Source organism: Phasianus colchicus, chromosome 1 (genome assembly GCF_987193195.1).
Source record: "Phasianus colchicus chromosome 1, bPhaCol1.hap1.1, whole genome shotgun sequence".
In the NCBI taxonomy this organism is placed as follows: Eukaryota; Metazoa; Chordata; class Aves; order Galliformes; family Phasianidae; genus Phasianus; species Phasianus colchicus.
Genome location: NC_143436.1, coordinates 161,720,804 through 161,740,665, shown reverse-complemented (window position 1 = coordinate 161,740,665; position 19,862 = coordinate 161,720,804). Strand labels below are relative to the sequence as shown.

At 41.1% G+C, this 19,862-nt stretch overlaps 1 pseudogene; it reads right to left on the bottom strand.

Annotated features, from left to right (window-relative positions):
* The window catches only part of LOC149920207 (uncharacterized), a 35,216-nt pseudogene extending 15,739 nt beyond the window's left edge, over nt 1-19,477 (bottom strand).
* Nucleotides 19,478-19,862: the final 385 nt, after the last annotated feature.

The window sequence follows — 19,862 nt, the reverse complement described above, 5'->3', positions numbered from 1 at the left end:
CCTCTAGTTCTTTCTACCAATCTAGAAGGAATAGATTAAATATATATAAATTTATATATAATATAAATATATATTATTATATGAAAACTGATTTTTATAATAGTTTATTACCATGCAAGATCCACAGATCATGGCTGTTACCAGAGAAGTCTCCTCTCTTTCTGTTTTCTTAAAAAATTGTGACTCAGATATCCACATTTTGCTCTTATGCTTCACAAGGTTGTTTTCTTCTTTTTGGTTTTAATATCCTCATTTTCTGTTCTTCACATGAAGTGAATAGATAGCTTTTACAGCTTGTCCTACTGCAATAAGGCCAAGTGATGTTTTGTCACTTGAATTGTGTTTATTATCAACAAGTACAGGATGTATCAGATACCTCATGTGTGCCAGGAAGGAGGAAATCTATGGGTGAGCAATATTTGACCAGATTTATTTGTTGCTGTAAGGGAGTCCAGATACCAATCTTTGCTGAGATCAGTCTGGAACATAATTTTATATTTTCTTCTTTCCTTTCTCCTGTCTCATCAGTTACTTGTTGCAAAATTCCTACATGCTATGTGGACCTAATTTCTTCTCTCCAGCAAAGGACTTCCTTGTTCAAGATTCAAAGAGGGGATTCTAACTTTCCATTCCACCTTGCTTTTTAAGTACTTCAGAAACACTTGTCACTTTAAACTTATCATCACTGATCTAAGTTCAGGCTAGCAATTGAAACAAGCAATTGATTGCTTGTTTCAAGATCATCTACTCATCGCTTTATCTCTGGTAAATCTAGCCTAGATGCTGTGTGAGATCTAAAAAATTCTTCCCACTTGTTCTGTAAATACATTTATAATAAGTTGCAAGAACTTTCAGAAATATCCATCTACAGTCAAATGGCAGTAGCCAAGACTCTGGACAGAAATTGAAATCAAGTTAGGTTTTAAAAATATGCACTTAGTAGAAAGGCTGCCTGGCACTCTATCATGTTCTTTCTATGACAACACACCCTGCCAATCACCTGGTAAACATTTGTAGGTTATACTGGCTGAAACAGAGCCAGAAGTTGGCACTGTGGCTTCGCTGATCATCTCCAGTGAAAGTACAATACAGCAGCTGTAACTAGGTGTTATCTGTAGTGTTATGTGGTTGACAAATGGCTACTCTGCAGCATTAGTTTCCTTCAAAGTGCGCACAGCTACATAGCAACAGGAAAATGTTCTATGTTTTCCCATCTTCCTGAAGTCTTCCATTTTGGGGAATGCCGACATAAATTTAGTCTGAACAGGGTGCCACGTGCACAACTAACATATTTGTACTTACACACTGAGATATCACAACGTCTTTTCAGTTTCTGTACATATGCACAAAGGAGTGCATAAATTAGCTTAGAAGTATGAGCAGAATATGTGTATTATCAGACATATTTTGAGTGTAAGATATTTTAAGTTTACTATTACATCATTTAGCTAATTACTATTTTATCATCATATGTACAAATTGGAAAGAATATAAACACCCTATCTCTGATTCAAATATTATTAGAATAAAATCAGTTCTCATTGGACCTACAGTGCTATAACTGTGAACAGAATTCATCTCTCTACGGTTGACTAATGGAGAATTACTAAGTGAAAACCAGTTACAGCTTTTCATACTGCCGCTTCTGTATTAGAGGTGTTTTTAAGTGAACTTGCTTCTGTTTCCTCTCTCAGTTTCTGGACATATACCAGAGGTTCATAGGGATATAATTAAAGTCTTCAGGTGCCAAAGACTGAATAAAAAACAATGTTACCAAGTAGTGTTTAGGGGCTACATTTTAAAGAACGTCCTGCCAGGAAAATAGGGAAGGATGCAAGATCTGGAAGTGGTAAATGCCTTTGGGATATTTTAAGAGAACCAGACAGCTGCTTGGGAAACAGAAAGCATACCATCACATTCATTAGTTCTTCTTTCCTGAAGAGAGGTTGAATTTAGGACAAATTTATAGTGAGGGGGAGAAGAGCAAGAGCATGTCTCATTCTTCAAAATATACACTTGCAGGAAAGCTCAGCTGTCATGCCACGTTAAACAAGTTTCTATTATGCGTAGAAAACAGAAAATATCAAGCCATTACATGTACTAACAACTTCTGCTGTACAAGAGCAGACTATCAAAATACACTTATTTTATATAATGTTTTATATATAGTATAATGTGTTACCATACTTTATAACTGTAAAAATTTAACCTTTTACTTTACAGCACATCACTTCTAAAAAATGTGATAAAAGCATAGCTTTGAAGGTAGAGAGACACTGTTTTTTTCCTTCCTTCCTTCCTTCCTTCCTTCCTTCCTTCTTTCCTTCCTTCTTTCCTTCCTTCCTTCCTTCCTTCCTTCCTTCCTTCCTTCCTTCCTTCCTTCCTTCCTTCCTTCCTTCCTGCTAATGAAAAACAGTAATCACTCTCAGTTTTCTTGTTCACTTGTTAGATTTCTTCAGTTATTAGGATGTGATCAGGAGGTGACAGAGTTTAACTTGATGAGGAATTAGTATTTTATATGATTTGATAACTACTGATTGAAACAGATACTCTCAGTTAGAGTTCACTGTTGGAAAATTTGTACCGAAAAGAAAACCATCTGCAAGATTAAATTTACTAGGAGAAAAAAAAAAAAAATCAAGTCATCAACTTTTTTTATAAATAGTTGCCTGCTTATAAATAAAATAGTACAGTAACTACTGAAATTAGTGAGATTGTTTAATGGATTATCTTATGTTACATATATTGTCAGGAAGTTGGAAGGTGCCTATGGAGATTCACAAATTCCAACATCCTTCCTCAAAGCAGGAAGGATCAAGTAAAACAAATGGCTTACAGCTGCACCAAGTTGGGTTTTGAATATCTTCAAGAGTGAAGACTTCATAAACTCACTGGACTAAGTGTTCTGCTATTTAATTGCTTTAACAGTAATATATATATCATAAAATATATTATATTATATTATAATGAGATTTCCTGTTTGTTCTCATTGCCTTTTGTCTTTGCATTAAGTACCACTCAAAAGAATCTGACTCTCTATTCTTACTCTCAGCTATCATGTTTTTATGCTTACTGTTCAATTTTCCCTAAGTCCTCTCTCTCCCAGGCTAAACAACCCCATTTTTTTCAACATCTCCTACTGTTTGTTTGTGGTCCTTCATTTACTCTCTTCAGTATATACATATCTCTCCTGTGCTGAAGAGCATTGTACTGATCCCAGCACTCCTGATATCTCAGCATTACTGAGCACAGGGGAAGATGAGGTCCCCTGATCTGCTGTCAATGCTTTTGCTGAAGCAACTCAGGATGCTATTGGCCTTCTTTGGCCACAGAGGCATAGAGGTGGCTCCAGATAAACATAACATGTCACAAGATAACTTAGTGTGACGCAGGAAATATGCAAGGTATAATTTATGACCAGGTGCAAAATACTGCATTTCTGTTATTTTGAACTTCATCACATTACCATCTGCCATTTCTCCAGCCTGTTTATGACCCTCTGAATGGCAGAACAACCATTTGGTTTGTCAGTAACTTTTGTGTACTCTGCAGACTTATTGAGAGCGTGCTCTGTACAGTCATCTAGGTCATTAATAAAGCTATTAAACAGTTTTGGGACACATGGGGCACACTGCCGATGACTGGCCTTCAAATTAATTTTGTGGGTGCACTTTGACCCTGGCAGTTTGGCCAATTCTAAGTCTACACTGCTGTCCACTTACTTGCTCCATACCTCATCAATTTGTCAATGAGGATGTTACAGGAAGCAATGTTAAAAGCCATGCTTAAGTTAATTCTTCTGGTGTTATGTCCTCTTATCTGCTGATGTCCTATTGCATGCTCTGTTTTGTTTGTTTGTCTATTTCAAAATAAGAAAAAAAAATGTTATTAGTTTTGTGAATAATAATAATTTTAAAAAAAAGTAATATAGTGTTGTGATTTAGCCTAGCAGGTATCTAAGCACCATGTAGACATTTGTTCACTCCTTTCTGTTGGAATGAGGGAAAGAATTGAAAAAAAAAAAAGAAAAAAAAAAAAAAAAGTTGGGGGGAGGAGGGGAAGGAATGTGTGAAATATCAGAAAGAAAATGATATAGAAAATATGTGACACACCACAATTGCTAGCCAACAGCCAGTCAATGCCCAGCCAGTTCTTGAGACACAGCAGTCTGCCAGCCAGTTCCCACCAGTTTTATTGCTCAACATGACATCATATGGTATGAATATCCCATTGGCCAGTTTGAGTCATCATTCTGGTACTGTCCCCTCCCAGCTTCTTGTACACTCCCAGCCTCTTAGTAGGCAGTGTGAGAAGTTGAAAAGTCCTTGACATAGTGCAAGTACTGCTCAGCAATAACTAAAACATCAGTGTGTTATCATCATTATTTTCATCTTAAATCCAAAACATCACACTGCCAGCTAGTAGGAATAAAATTATCCTAGCCAAAACCGGGGCATACAGAAACAAGATCATTGAAACACATAAGCTGTTCAGAGTTTGCTGGCCAAAAGGGCATTAAAATTTATTAGATCAACAGGCTCAACAGTCAAGAATCTTGACCTTAGCTCTGCTAAGATCTAGAAATGAAGTGGTGTAAGACTCAGTCTCTGGGGCATAAATTCTCTCAGATGTAAATCATGTTCTGTATATATGAGCAACTCTTCATAAAATTCAGCTGCACCTTCTGTCTCTTTCAATTCTTTTTGTTTGTTTGTTTTTGTCGGGGGGGGGGGGCACTCATCTCTGGGGCAGACACATTCTGCACTGAAGCAAGGAATTATGGGCAAGGGAGAGCCCCTGTCAGAAAACTGCTTGTTGGGTTCCATTGCACTTCTCATGTTGGCAGTGCTCTAACGCAGCAGGTTGGGGCCAGAAGTGGGCCACATCCTGCACATACAGAGATGGCCACCAAGGAGCACAGTGACCCAGGAGTGCAGTGAACAGGATGAGCAAACGGCAGAGTGCATCAGCAGGGTGTGGGTGTCAGTTTGGTGGGCAGTTCACGTGGGGTGTTCAAACAGGGTGCACTATTCTTCTCATCCAGGATCATGAGGGGAGAGCTCTGTAACACCAACATGGTGACCAGCTGGTGTGGCAGATAGGCAGAGACAGAAACTCAGACAAGGGGCCCACAACGTCTCTGGGTTGACTCATGCCTGAGGGAGGAGGGTGAGTGTAATGGATGCAGATGTGTCCTGCTCAACCAAATTCTTGACCAGAAGGAATAAATCACCAGGCTGAGGGGCACCTGGGAACTGAGAAGAAGAGAGATAGGTGAAGGTCTGAACAAACACTCGCTGACCAACAGTCCCCTCCCAAGTCCCTGCCTGGGGAAGAAGGTAAACCAGCTTCCCATCTGGAGGTTAAAGGATATGATAGAACCCAACATAAGAGAAGATGGACCCTCATCTCTGCTCAGAGCAGAAGGAGACATCTTCCCCCTGCTCCCAGAGTCCCCCTGCGCAATAGATACAAGGCTCTGGGGCAGGAAACAATCGAGTGTCTGGATACCAATCAGAGCCCAAGACACAGCAAGCATATGATGCAGGGCCAACCAAGGAATCACATTAAAACTAGTGCCACCAAAAAAAGGGTGAAGAGTCTTAGTAATTCGGGACTTCTTGCTAGCAGGCAACATGGTCCCCATTAGCGACCAAGATAACCTCTCCAGAGAGGTTTGCTGTCTTCTGGAGTTCACATGTCAGAGATATTAAGACTCTACCACATCTTATAAAGCAAGAAAATTACTACCGACTTGTTGTCATTCAAGTAGGATCACGGGAGGCTGCAACATGGAAAATACAAAACATTAAATGGAACGTTGCATCCTTTGGAATGATGTTTAGGGGACTGGAAGAGCAAGTAGTGTTTTCCTCCATCCTCCTGACTAGTGATTGGGACCCAAAAAGAAGGAGGAGAATAGGTCAGGTAAATTACTGGCTGAGGCAATGGTGTGAGGATCAAGGTTTTAGGTATTATGATCTTAGTAGGCCTTTGAGAGACAGGGTATATGAGTGTCAAATTGAATGTGACTGAACAGGTGGGACACAAGTGTTCTGGCCATCCAGCTGCCTGGATTAATTACCAGAACTTTGAACTAGATTTGACTGGGGAAGGGGATGGAGTTTCTTGTGACAGAGAAGCACCAGGGAATGCTGTCATTTTAGGAAACCGTGGGGAAAAATCCTCTCAAAATTCCAGTAGGATCTTGTCAGGACTCCTCAGAGAAGATAACATTACCATAGCCTGGCTGAAACCTTATTACATCCGTCTAGGGATACCTATACCCTCTGCTTCCCTAACATGACTGTATACCCATTGCACATGGCATGGGAAATAAACAGGAAAAACTAAATATCTGTGTGTGGTCACAGGATCACAATCTCATTGTGACTGTGGTGACATGATAGGATAGTACACATGACTGAAGTGCTGTCATGCATAGCAGCGTCCTCTTTAGGGAAAACAGAGTAGCAAGGAGAAATGGTGCAGTTGCTCTTTAAGTGAGAGAGCAACTAGAAGGTATTGAGCTCCACCTAGTGATGAGTGACGAATAAGTGGAGAGCTTGTGGGCAAGAATTAAGGGACGGGATAACACAGATGAAGTTGTTGGGTAGTACAGGCCACTTCCACTTGATCAGGAGGAGGAAGTGAATGAAAGTCATGTTTGAAAGGTCCTGGCAAACAGGAGAGGTGCTTGAAGACTGGAGGATAGCCAATGTCACTCCAGTCATTAAAAAAGGGCAAGAAGGAGGATCTGGGAAACTGAAGACCAGTAAGCCTCTCTCTGTCCCTAGAACAGCAATAGAACAATTTGTTCTGGATACCCTCTCCAACAAATGGGAAGAATCTTAGAATCATAGAATGGCTTGGGTTGGAAGGCACCTCAAGGATCATCAAGTTCCAACCTCTCTGACACAGGTAAGGCCATGAACCTCCAGATCTAGTACAAGACCAGGTTGCCCAGGGCTCCATCCAACCTGGTCATGCATACCGTCAGGGATGGGGCATCCACAGCCTCTTTTGGCAGCCTGTTCCAGCACCTAACCATGTCTTGGTAAAGAACTTCCCCCTGGCATCTAATTTGAAACTTCCCTCCTTGAGCTTAAAACCATTCCGCCTTGTCCTATCACTATCTACCTGAGCAAAAAGTTGATTCCCCTCCTGTTTATAATCTCCTTTTAAATACTGGAAGGCTGCCATGAGGTCCCCTTGCAGCCTTCTCTTCTCCAAATGAACAAGCCCAGCTCCCACAGCCTGTCATCGTAGGCTCCAGCCCTCAGATTATTTTCATGGCCTTCCTCAGGACCCTCCAACGGCTCCACATATTTATGTATTAGGAGCACCAGACCTAGATGCAGTACTCCAGATGGGGCCTCACAAGGGCAGAGTAGAGAGGGACAATCACCTCCCTGTCTCTGATGGCCACCTCTCTTCTGATGGAGCCCAGGATTCCATTGGCTTTCCAAGCACACTGCTGGCTCATTTTCAGCAGGAAGAAAAGAGGGTATCAGGAGTAGTCAGGAGGGATTGGTGCTAAGTCCAATCTTGTTCAACATCTACATCAGTGACGTGGATAAAGGGACAGAGTCAACCCTCAACAAATTTGCTCATGATGCAAAATTGGGAGGTTTGGCTGACTTGCCAGAAAGCTGTGCTACCATTCAACAAGCCCTGGACAGACAGGAAAGTTGGGCAGGGAGGAACTTGATGAGGTTTAATAAGGGTAAGTATAGAGTCTTGCACCTGGGGAGGAACAACCACATATATCAGTACAGATTAGGGGATGATGGAGAAGAGCTCTGTGAAGAAGGATCTGGGTGTCCTGGTGGACAACAGGTTGGCTATGAGCCAACAGAGTGCCCCTGTGGCCAAGAAGGCCAATTTTATCCTGGGGTGCATTAAAAAGACTGTGACCAGCATGTCAAGGGATGTGATCCTCCCCACTATGCTCTGCCCTGGTGAGGCCACATTTATACTACGGTATCCAGTTCAAGGCTCCTCAATTCAAAAAAGACAGAGATCTCCTAGAAGGTGTGCGGAGTGGGCCACAAAGATGATAACTGGATTATCTCACATATGAGGAAAGACTGAATAACCTGAGTCTGTTCAGCCTGCAGAAAAGAATACTGGGGTGGAATCTGATAAATGTTTATAAATATCTAAAGGGAAATGAGAGGCAAATAAATGAGGTCAGGCTCTTATCGGTGGTGCATAGCAATAGAACAAGAAGTAATGGCCTAAAACTTGAATGTACAAAGTTCCATACAAATCTGTGGAAGAACTGCTTTATGGTAAGGGTAATGGAACACAGAGACAGGTTGCTGAGGGAGGTTGTGGAGACTCCTCCTATGGAGATATTCGAGACCTGTCTGGACACCTTTATGCATGATCAATTGTAGGGTACTTGATGTAGCAGAGGGTTGGACTCAATGATCTCTTGAGGTCTCTTACAATCCCCACAGTTCTGTGATTCTGTTTGAAGATATGAGGATACTTGTTTCTGCTTTTGAACATGATCTTCCTATTACAATAACTGTCCTGAAATAAAATTCTGCTAACTGCAACACTTGGAGATTTTAGGTTGAGTGCTTTAGCAGATCAAAATGCATATTTTCTTGTCTCTATTCACTAGGCAAATATTGACTCTTTTGTCTGTCATATATACCTAAACAAGATAAATTCTTTGTTTTCTCTGGTGGCACAGCCTCAATAAATTATATTGATAGAGCCTGTTGATCAGGAGTCCCTGTGGACCAGAATCCAGAAATGTCAATATGCTGTGTATATTGTATTCATATACAATGAATTTTATTTCCTGGAAACAAAAGAAAAAAGTACTTTCTCCAGTCATATTGCAAAATAAACTGAAATTACAGTTATTTTTTTTTCAAGAAATATATTCAAGCAACAACCCACAGAAGTAGAATATGCTTTATTATTTTATTTTAATATTTTTATTATTTTTTTTCACTGAATAGACACATTTTCTATACATTCCAGAGCTTTTGTCTTGAAAACATGGAATATTAAACATATGCAAATTTTTACTAGTTCATATTGCTTAAAGCTAATTCTGGCAGGTAACTAAGCAGCACTAGTTGCCCTAGACAAGCTGGCAGCTCGTGCCTTGGATAGGTACACTATTTGCTGGGTAAATCACTGTCTGGATTACAGGGCCCAGAGAGTGGTGGAGAATGGAGTCAAATTCAGCTGATGACTTGTCATGAGCAGTGTTGCCCAGAGTTCAGTACTGGGCCCCTGTCCTGTTTCATATCTTTACTGATGACTTCATTTAGGGGATTGAGTGAACACTCAGTAAGTTTGCAGGTAACATCAAGCTGAGAAGACATGTCAATCTGCCTTGGGATAGAATCACCTTCAAAGGGGTTTGGACAGGCTGGATCACTGGGCTTAGACCAATGGGATGGAGTTCATCAAGACCAAGTGCAGGGTCCTGCATTTTGTCCACAACAATCCTAGGCAATGCTGGAGACTCAGGACAGAGTGGGATGTTGGTTGACTCTCAGCTAAACATGAGTCATCAGTGTGCCTTGGTAGTCAAGAAGGCTAATGGTATCCTGACTTGAATCGGAAATAGTGTTGCCAGCAGAAGCAGGGAAATGTTCCTCCCTCTGTACTCTGCTCTGTTGATGCTGCAAAATCATAGTATTGTAGAATCATGGACTCATTGAATCATAGAATCATAGACTCCCTAGAGTTGGAAGTGACCTTTAAAGATCATCTAGTCTAACTCCACTGCAATGAACAGGGACATGCACAGCTAGATCAGGTTGCCCAGTGCCTGATCCAGTCTTGCCTTTGAAGTCTCCAGAGACAAGGCATCAACTACATCTCTGGGCAACCTGTTCCAGTGGATTTGTTGAGCCTCATGACATTCACCTGGGACCACTGTTCAAGCCTGTCTAGGTCCCTCTGGATGGCATCCCATCCATCTGGTGTGTCAACTGCACCTCACAGCTTGCTGTCAACTGCAAACTTGCTGGGGTGTACTCGACCCCAGTGTCAATGTCACTGATAAAGATATTAAAGAGTATTGGTCCCAGCACTGACCCCTGTGGGACACCACTCATCACTGATCTCCATCTGAGTACTGTGTTAAGTTTTGGGCCCCTCACTACAAAAAAGACATTGAGGTCCTGGAGCGTGTCCAGAGAAGGGCAACAAAGCTGGTGAGGAATCTGGAGCACGAGTCTTATTAAGAATGGCTGAGAGAAGTGGGACTATTCGGTATGGAGAAGAGAAGGCTCAGGGTAAATCTTATAGCTCTCTACAGCTACATGAAAGGAGGTTGGGACAATGTGATTGTTGGCCTCATGTCCTGTGTAACTAGCGATAGGACAAGAGGGAACGGCCTCAATTTGTAATAGGAGAGATTCAGGTTAGATGTTAGGAAAAATTTCTTCTCTGAAAGAGTGATCAGGCTCTGGAATGGGCTGCCCAGGGAAGTTGTTGAGTCATTGTTCCTGGAGGCATTCAAGAAATGTTTAGATGCTGTACTAAGGAACATGGAATCATAGAATCATAGAATGGCCTGGGATGAAAAGGACCTCAAAGATCATCTAGTTTCAACCCCACAGCTATGTGCAGGGTTGCCAACCACTAATCCCGGCTGCCCAGAGCCACATCCAGCCTCGCCTTGAATGCCTCCAGGGATGGGGCATCCACAACCTCTCTGGGAAACCTGTTCCAATGTGTCACTGCCCTCTGTGTGAAAAACTTCCTCCTAAGATCTAACCTAAATCTCCCATCCTAGTTTAAAACCATTCCCCTCTTGTCCTATCACTATCAACCCATGTAAACAGTTGTTCCCCCTTCTGTTTATATGCTCTCTTCAAGTACTGGAAGGCCACAATGAGGTCTCTCCAGAACCTTGTCTTCTCCCAAGCCCAGTTCCCTCAACCCCTCTTTTGGTATAGTGGGGAAATATTGGTGATAGGTGGATGGTTGGACGGGATAATCTTGGAGATCTTTTCCAACCTCAGTGATTCTATGGTTCCATGATTTCTCTTCTTGTTTACTAACACCTTCACTGCGAGGGAGAAAATAATCAGAAGGGATAAAGCAAAAGCTGTGTGTGCAAGCAAAACAAAGTAAGGAATTCATTTATCACCTCCCATCAGCGAGCAAATGTATAGCCATTTTAAGGGCTTTATCTTGTTATCTGGGAAGACAAATGCCATCACTCCGAAGATCCTCCTTTACATATTTTTTTTCCCCAACAGCTGCTATTGCTGAGTATGACATTATAATAAAAGAAGCATAGAAACATATCCTTAGCTGGAAGAGGCACACAAAGGATCACTGGGTCCAACTTCTGGGACTACTCAGCACCACTCAAAAAACAAACCACACATCTAAGACTCTTGTTCAAAAGCTTCCTGAATGCCAGCATGCTTTGGGCCTGGCCTATTCCAGTGTCTGACTATCCTCTGATGAAGAATCTTTTCCTAATTCCGCTCAAGATGATCCTCTCCTGATGCAGCTCTGTGCCATTCCCTTCGGTGCCACTGCTATTACCAGTGAGATCAGCGCTGCCCCTCTGCTCCCCTTGTGAAGAAGCTGTAGGCCGCTCTGAGGCTTCCCCTCAGTCTCCTCTTTGCTGGGCTGAAAGACCTCAGCTGCTGGTCATCGTCTTGTCCTCCAGACCCTTCACTGTCTTTATTGCCTTCCTCTGGATATTCTGCCGTACCTTTATGTCCTTCTTACATTGTGATGCCCAAAACTGTACACAGTGCTTGAGGTTAGGCTACATCAGCACAGAGCAAAGTGGGATAATTCCTTCCCTTGCCTGGTTAGCAGTGTTAGTCCTGATGCACCCCAGGGTGTGGCTGTCCCTTTTGTCTGCCAGTGCAAACTGATAACTCACAATCAATTTGCTGTCAACCAGAACCCCCAGATCCCTTTCTACAGGACTACTCTCCAGCCTCTGTCCCCCAGTCTGTTTGTAGATCCAGTGTTGCTCTGTCCCAGGTGCAGAATCTAGTACTTACTCTTCTTGAAGCTAGCTGGCAATTGCTCAGCTCTCCCATTTGTCACCATCTCTCTCTACAAGGCCTTTCTGCCCTCGTGGGAGTCAACATCTCTTCCCAGTTTAGTGTTATCCATAAACTTACTTTGTATGCATTCAAGGTCTGTATCCAAGACATTTATAAAAACACTGAGGAGAACTAACCCTAAAATGGAGCCCTGAGAAACCCCACTAGCCTGATGTAACACCATTTACTGCAGTCTTTTGACCTGACCCATCAGTCAATTGTTCACCCATTCTATTATGTTTTTATCTAGCTGGCATTTGGTTTAGAAAGTTAGCCTAGGAAACATCATTGAAAACTTTGTCAAAATCCAGAAAGACTGCATCTACTCTCTCCCCATAGTCATCTAGATGGGTAACATTGCCATAAAAGGAAATTAAGTTTATTAAACAGAACTTTCCTGTCCTGCACCTGTGTTGGCTGTGATCAGTTAAATTTCTAGTTTCAAATCTTCAGAAAAAATAAGCAGGCTATAAACACTGGCACTTTTAAGTATTGTAAAATTTAGATTAGCATCGGCTGGAAAGAGTTCAGTTATCCTTGCTATTTTTCTAGGATTGGGTAACCTCCGGAAGTCCTTTCCAATCTCAGTCACTCTGTTGTTCTGAATTTCTGGAAATGCTCCCTAGATTTGTGGCACTGTTGTGCTCAGCACTCTATGCTCACATTCTCCTACAAAGTTCTGTGCAGACTTTCAAGGACAGGGCATTTGTTCACACAAGAAATTTATTAACATCTGTGCAACAACACCTACAGAATGGCTGGAATGGGCAGATTCACCCTGCCCTCAGTGAGCCCTTCAAAGCCCCAGGTGCCAGGGAAAATATCAGGACTTGGGCAAAATGGCCACCTTGGCCACACAAGTCTATGAGAGAGGAAGGCAGGGAGAAAATCATTGATTACACTGGCTATAACACTGCCCACTGTCATCATCAGCTTCTGCAGTGGGGAGATCATCCCAGGAATGATGATGCTTCTCTTTTCAACAGGCTGCTGCATAGGGCCTTACCTCTCCTCTCCTTTTTCTCTGTATCTTGATTGCTGTTTCCCTCTGGTAGCAGATCATCATCTGTCATCAATGGTGAGTCTCAGACATGCATTTCTGTGTGAGACAGTCTCTCCCAGCATCAGTAGAGACCTCTCCCAGGGTCAAGCTTCTTGTAAGCCAATCTCACAGCTCCTCAAACTTGTGTGGCACCTGAGCGTGGGTGGCCAGCTTCTCTACGAAGCGCTGTTAGAGGCTCAGAAGACCAGCTGTTCAGAAGGCCAACAACAAAACCATGTCCTTAGACACCCTCTCATTTCCTAAGAATGAATGGTCAAGATATTTCTTCTACAGGCAGCAGCACAGGTGCTGCAGGAAATCATTCAGCTACAGGAGCAATAACTCTTGTGCCAGGTTTTGCAGGGCTGTAGTCATAAGAAGGCCAATCTCAACTATCTTCAAGTGTCATGGTTTTATGTTTTTTTGGTTTTCAGTATTCCACATCAAAATATCATGTAGTGTACTGGAATTAAAGTGTTAATGCTCCAATTCCAGGTACCTATCCCTATACATTACAGAAGTCATGGGATCTGCCCCTTCCAGGTGGGGTGTTCTCTTACTGCCTGGCAGTGGGTGCTGGAGGGTGCTTTCCTAGCCGTTCCAAGCTTTTCAGGTTTGACTTGGTCTCAGGAACTCTCTCTCTCCTATCTTATTTGATTTATTAGTCTCAATTTCAATTAGATTGTATTATATTGTATTATTTTGCATTCCGATATTATAGTAAAATAAGTTTTCCTCCATAGATTGTTGCTGCTGTTTTTTTTCCTCCCTCCCTCCCTCCCTCCCTCCCTCCCTCCCTCCCTCCCTCCCTTCCTTCCTTCCTTCCTTCCTTCCTTCCTTCCTTCCTTCCTTCCTTCCTTCCTTCCTTCCTTCCTTCCTTCCTTCCTTCCTTCCTTCCTTCCTTCCTTCCTTCCTTCCTTCCTTCCTTCCTTCCTTCCCATTTTGTGGGGCCAGGGGCGGTGGGGGGCAGGGGCCTACTGTCCCCTGTCACAGGCATAGATTGATCTAGTTAACTCCATGACATCAAGGCTTGGGAAGAAAAGCATGTGCTCACCAGCAGGTGGGTGTAGGTCTGAAGACAGCTGAGATGGAAGCTGGGATGCTGAGCATGTCTCTGTTCCTGACAAACTGTATCTCTGCCCAGTGTCGTTTTCTGGCTGCACTGTGCTGTTGTTGAATCTGGTGACAGCCTACTTGATGCTCAGGGAAGTGCCCAAGTCATTTTGCTGCACCCCAAGCATCATCTCAATAGATAATATGCTACTGAATATATTTCTACCTACCAGAAACAAAAGGCAGCTATGGAAAATAGCCTTACTGATAAATAATAGTGTTGCGGGGGGGGGGGGGGAAATAAATAAATAAATAATAAAAAAGTCATATTTAAAGCAAATTGATAATTGATTTGGCTTACAGCCAAAAAAAAAAAAAAAAAAGAAAGAAAAAAAAAAAAAAGCAAAAAAAAAAAAAAAAGCACAACACCAAAACTATTACCAGAAATTTACTAAGGAGGGAAAGAACTGTATGCTAAGAATACTTTATCCATAATACCAACTAGAAAGCAAGAGAAAAATATACATCATGAGCTTTGCATGTCGTATAGAGTGCAGCATCTTTTATGTGAGATCTTCCCCCGGAGAAGTATTTTTCCTTTCTCCCTCCAGAATGGAGTCATGCTCTGCTTATGCCAGCTGGTCCTACAATAATAACTAGGGATGTTAGTCTCTGTCTACCTGGCATAACTGCAGTATAATTATCTGTACCATCCCGAGAATGCTGCTGAAGAAAGATTTTCTTCTGTTTGGACATAGAACAAAAGGAAAAAAAAGATAAGAAATAGACTGCTTGTCATTATAAAGTACATAGTTTGAACTAGACCTATTAAAAAATAAGTACACATATCCTGAGTTTGCAAGCATGTAGATTTTAAATGTTTGCCTCTGAAATGGAATATAGTAATTTGTGATAGGTGTATGGGCTTCTTGTTTGATGTCTAGCAAGATGTACCACTTCAAAATGAGATTCCAGCAGGTGCTATGCTGAACAGAAGCTTGCCTGCAGCTAGAAAGCAAGAACTGTCACTCTCTATGTTGGCTCATCCTGAGACAAAGGATGGTAACTTCAGTTACTTGGCCTTCATGGCTGAAAGTGCTGTCCTAAATACCGAGTTCCTGATTCTTTAAAGTAGTATTTAGTTTACTCACCTCTGATATGAGGTTGCTATTTTAAAAGTTTAATTTTTTCATTTTTAACCATAGCATGTCTTAACTATTACATTGCAAGATATAAAAGTAAACATTTGAGGCTGTTATTTCTCTGTACTTTTAGCTTTGCCATGGGGACAAACAAAACGAAAGAAGTTTCACTGAGGACAAAAATAAAAGAGAAAGGGAAAGAAGCTGTTTTTTCAGTTACCCAGCTTAGGGGCAGATATTTCAGTCTGAGTCCATGCATTCTGCATGACACTGAATAAAACATAAAATACTTCTAGTTCCAAGAATGAAACCAGATAGTTCCTTGTAGGAGACTAAGTAGTTCAAGTTCTTTCTTACTGAAAGACTGAATCTTGAATTGTTCCTTCTTTGCAGACACACAGCTTTAACAGAAACAATTTTGAATGTGCTTGACCTATCCTTATCTAAAGTACTGTGAAATAAGAGGTAAGAATATCTTTCTTAAAAATTAGAAGTGTTAACAATTGTCAAGATAGAGATCATCCTATGTTTTCCAAATAAACTTCCTAGAAGTTTGGAAGTACTGTTTCTCAAAGAATAATTTATCTTCTTTCTGAATGTACTATTTCCTTTCAGAAGCAATGTATAGATATATCAGTTAATAGAAGTGACATGCTGTATCAGAATTTTGAGCCACAGAAGGTTTAAGATTTAGATTTATCCTCAATATTTTATAACAAATATTTATTAACATTAATTTTTTTCATCTTTGTGAAGCACCCTTACAGGCAGCTCTGCACCACAGAGCTGCTGGCTTCTTCTGTCCATGTTAGACAAGACAGAGAATCAGAAAGGTAAAAGTGAGAGAATTCATGGGTTTAGATAAAGTCAGCTTGCTAGATAAAACAAAAGCAAATACACACAAGCAAAGCAAAATAAGGAATTCCTATTATTATTCAGCAGACAAATGTTCAGTCACTCCCAGGAAAGTAGACATCGCATGTGTTTGGGAAGACTAATGCCATCACTCCAGACACCATTTATTTCTTCACTCTAGCACTTATTGGTGAACATGACATCATATGGTATGGAATGTCCTTTGACTACTTTGGGTCAGCTGTCCTGTCTGTGTACCCTCCTAATTCCTTGTGTACCCCCAGCACACTCACTGACAGAGCAACACAAGAAGAAGAAAAATCCTTCACTCTGCGTAAGCACTCCTCTGCAATAACTCAAAGCATTAGTGTGTTATCACTATTTTCTTAAAAGAAAAAAAAAAAAAACGGCATCAAAAAAACCTCTATGAAAAAAAAAAAAGACAAAACAATACAAAAAAAACCTGCTATCTCAATTGAAACCCTGACAAGCACTTTAATAATCCAATGTGTACCAGAGATGTCTTATAAAGAGTAGTCATCCAGTAATGAGATCCTTCTTTAATTTTCTCTGTTTTTTTCATCGTATTGACAATGTTAACAGTTGGTTGTCCCTGTGATGTTCCTCCATCTGCAGTAACTGATAATGCATATGTTTTAAGCTAGCTTTCTAGGCATTAAGCCACAATAGAGCAGAAAAAAACCTCTCCAGAATCTCAAAGAATAAGTCAAAGGCTTCAACCATAGTCAGCATTCAGTTTATGGAAAGTATACAAAAGTATATGATGATACAGCTGACACAGGATTCTTCCTTTGACAACCTGCTCGGGTCAAGTTAGCCAAAGAAGCCTCTAGGTCAAAAGTCTTGAATGCTTGGCTTGGGCCTGAATTACCTTCATTTTCACTCATCAATCAAAGCAAATCTTAAAGCCTTTACTTGAGCTAGCTAGCTTTTTTTTTCTTTTCTTTTCTTTTCTTTTCTTTTCTTTTCTTTTCTTTTCTTTTCTTTTCTTTTCTTTTCTTTTCTTTTCTTTTCTTTTCTTTTTTTTTTTTTTTTTTTTTTTTTTTTTTTTTGTGTGAAATAGACAGTTTTGATGGTTTTGGTCCTGATCAGGTTCAGATATATGATGGAGTCTAAATAGTTTTGTACCTCACAAGAACTAAGTCCTCACAGTAGGGTACGGTGGCTGTGTATAGAAATTTAGTTCCAGCAGTAGTAAATACAAGAATAAGAATTCCTAGAGTAAGTTAGAAAAAGACTGGATTTGTCTATTCCTGATAATGCAATTTACAAGTGCATAAAAATAACCAGACCACTTCAGTACAAGCAGTAGGAAAGTAGAAAAGCACAACTCCTATCTTTTTTTTTTTTTTTTTCCTATGCAGAACTCAAAATTTCTTGTGAAATTTCTTCTGGTACAATTTCTCAACAGTGGATTTAACAATAGTGAATTTTTTAAATTTTGTAGTAATAATTATTTCAATGACAGTCCAAACACTGAAGAGCCTTCTGTGATTGATTTGTTGCATAGTACTGAAGCTCTCTGCATTGCTGTCATAGAGCTCTTAGTAAAATTCAGTCTAACTATTTATCATTTAGATCTCAAAATGGAATAGAATTAAACAATAAAAGGGAAACGTGAACAGGAAGAAGAATCTATTCCAAATGCTCTTGAATGATCCCCCTTGCCAGGGAAATAAGTTTTTGGCCTCTATGTACTTGCCTTACTAATTCTTTTCAGTTTTTTATTTCTATACAATAAATAATGTGTCACACTGTCATATGGAAATAAATAGAGACAAATTAAAATCTTATTTATTTATTTATTTATTTATTTATTTTAAGAATCGCAGCATGTAACATTTTAGAATAAGTGATGTTAGGACCTGATTTTAGAATTCTGCTGAAGTTAATAATATGCAATTCAAGATTTCTATCCAGATCTTAGACACTTTCCAGAAGAAAGTAAGAAAATGTGAAATGCTACAACGTATACCAAGTTAATCAGACACTGATTTTCTATGTGTTTTAAATGAAAAACAACAACAACAAAACAATTAAAAACAAACAAACAAACAAAAAAAACCTGGAAAGCTTTTTTCTGTGTGACATCAAATGAATCCATAATGATTTTCTTCTTTCCTCATAATATAAATCTTCCCTAGCCAAAGGGAGTGATTTTTCCTTTAAATCAAATAAAATACACAAAAGACAATTAATTCATCTTGTCAAATATACAAACAGATAATTCTACATTGCTGCCTTCTACATTCTTTACAACAAATCTTGCCACAGGTAGCAGAACACTTGTCCAATTCATCAATAAATTCTGATTCTGATTCTCTCCATCTATTCCTACCCGTTTACTGGACTCCTTTTCTCCTTCCCTTTAGGGCTTCTTCCACCCCTCTCCCCTCCCCTCCCCTCCCCTCCCCTCCCCTCCCCTCCCCTCCCCTCCCCTCCCCTCCCCTCCCCTCCCCTCCCCTCCCCTCCCCTCCCCTCCCCTCCCCTCCCCTCCCCTCCCCTCCCCTCCCCTCCCCTCCCCTTTCCTTCTTTTCCTCCTTCTATCTCCTTATAATTCTTTTCATCTTTGGATGTTTTCAAATCCAAGAAGAAAAGAAAATAAAACATAGTCTCATCCCACTTACTAGATACAGAGAAAAGTAAATCTTTTTCCTGAGTCACACCTCCCCTCAGAGGAATAACACACATGATTTTATTGAGAGCTTTCTTAACAATAGCTGATATTCCACATGAAGGTAAAATTGGAATAAGCATTACAGGTTAGAAAATATTAGGCAATGGCTACTGCAAAGAGTAAAAGAATAGAAGATAAAGAGAAAAGAGAAAATGGAGAAAGAGCAATAGGCACATATACAGATGCAGCAAAGCAAAGCAGATCACCATGCTTCAATTCAGTGATGTCTAGCTGTCAGATACTGATCTTCATTAGTGGTGAGTTATATGAGGTCAGTTGACGGCTAATGATGGCATTACAAATTCTTACTTATAGTCTAAAGTGGCTGGGCCTGCTCTTTTTGAGTAACAACTTCTGGCTTCAGGTGTCTCAGCATCTTGTAGGCCTTGCAGATGTAGATCAGCAGATTAGGGGAAGCAGGGAGATGCTAGCCTCGCATCTTGCTTTCACAGGATACAGTAGTATAATCTCTCAGTTTCTTGTATCAAGCTGGAATCATCTGCTCACAGGCCACCTCTTCAGCCAATAAACCCAACTAGACCCCTTCAGGGATCCCCGAGACAACAGAGCAGCCGGGCAGCTCTTGGCTGGGCAGTTGCCGCAAGAGCGGCAGACGCGACTCGGGCATTGCCAGGGCAACAGCGGGAGATTTAAACAAGTGCAAATGCGGAAGAGGCCCTTGATCGCCGAGGTTCGCTGCTTCGGAGCTATTCTAACCAGAACCGCAGCGACTGGCCGCGAGGTAACGGGGGGTTTCGGTCAGTTCCTTCATTCAGGGATTGCCGAGACAACAGAGCGGCCGGGCAGTTCTTGTGAGCGGCAACGCGGCGAGGGCGTTGCCAGCATAACGGCTCTGCATTCACTCCCCTCGCCTAGAAAAAGCCTCCGGGAGGGTAGCAATGCATCGCTGCCCAATGGAGATGGAGAGGAGTCAGGGTGTGAGAATCACCCGGGCTGATCTATCGAGGAGAAACAGTAAGCCACCCATACAGGGACTACACAGCAAGGAGGGT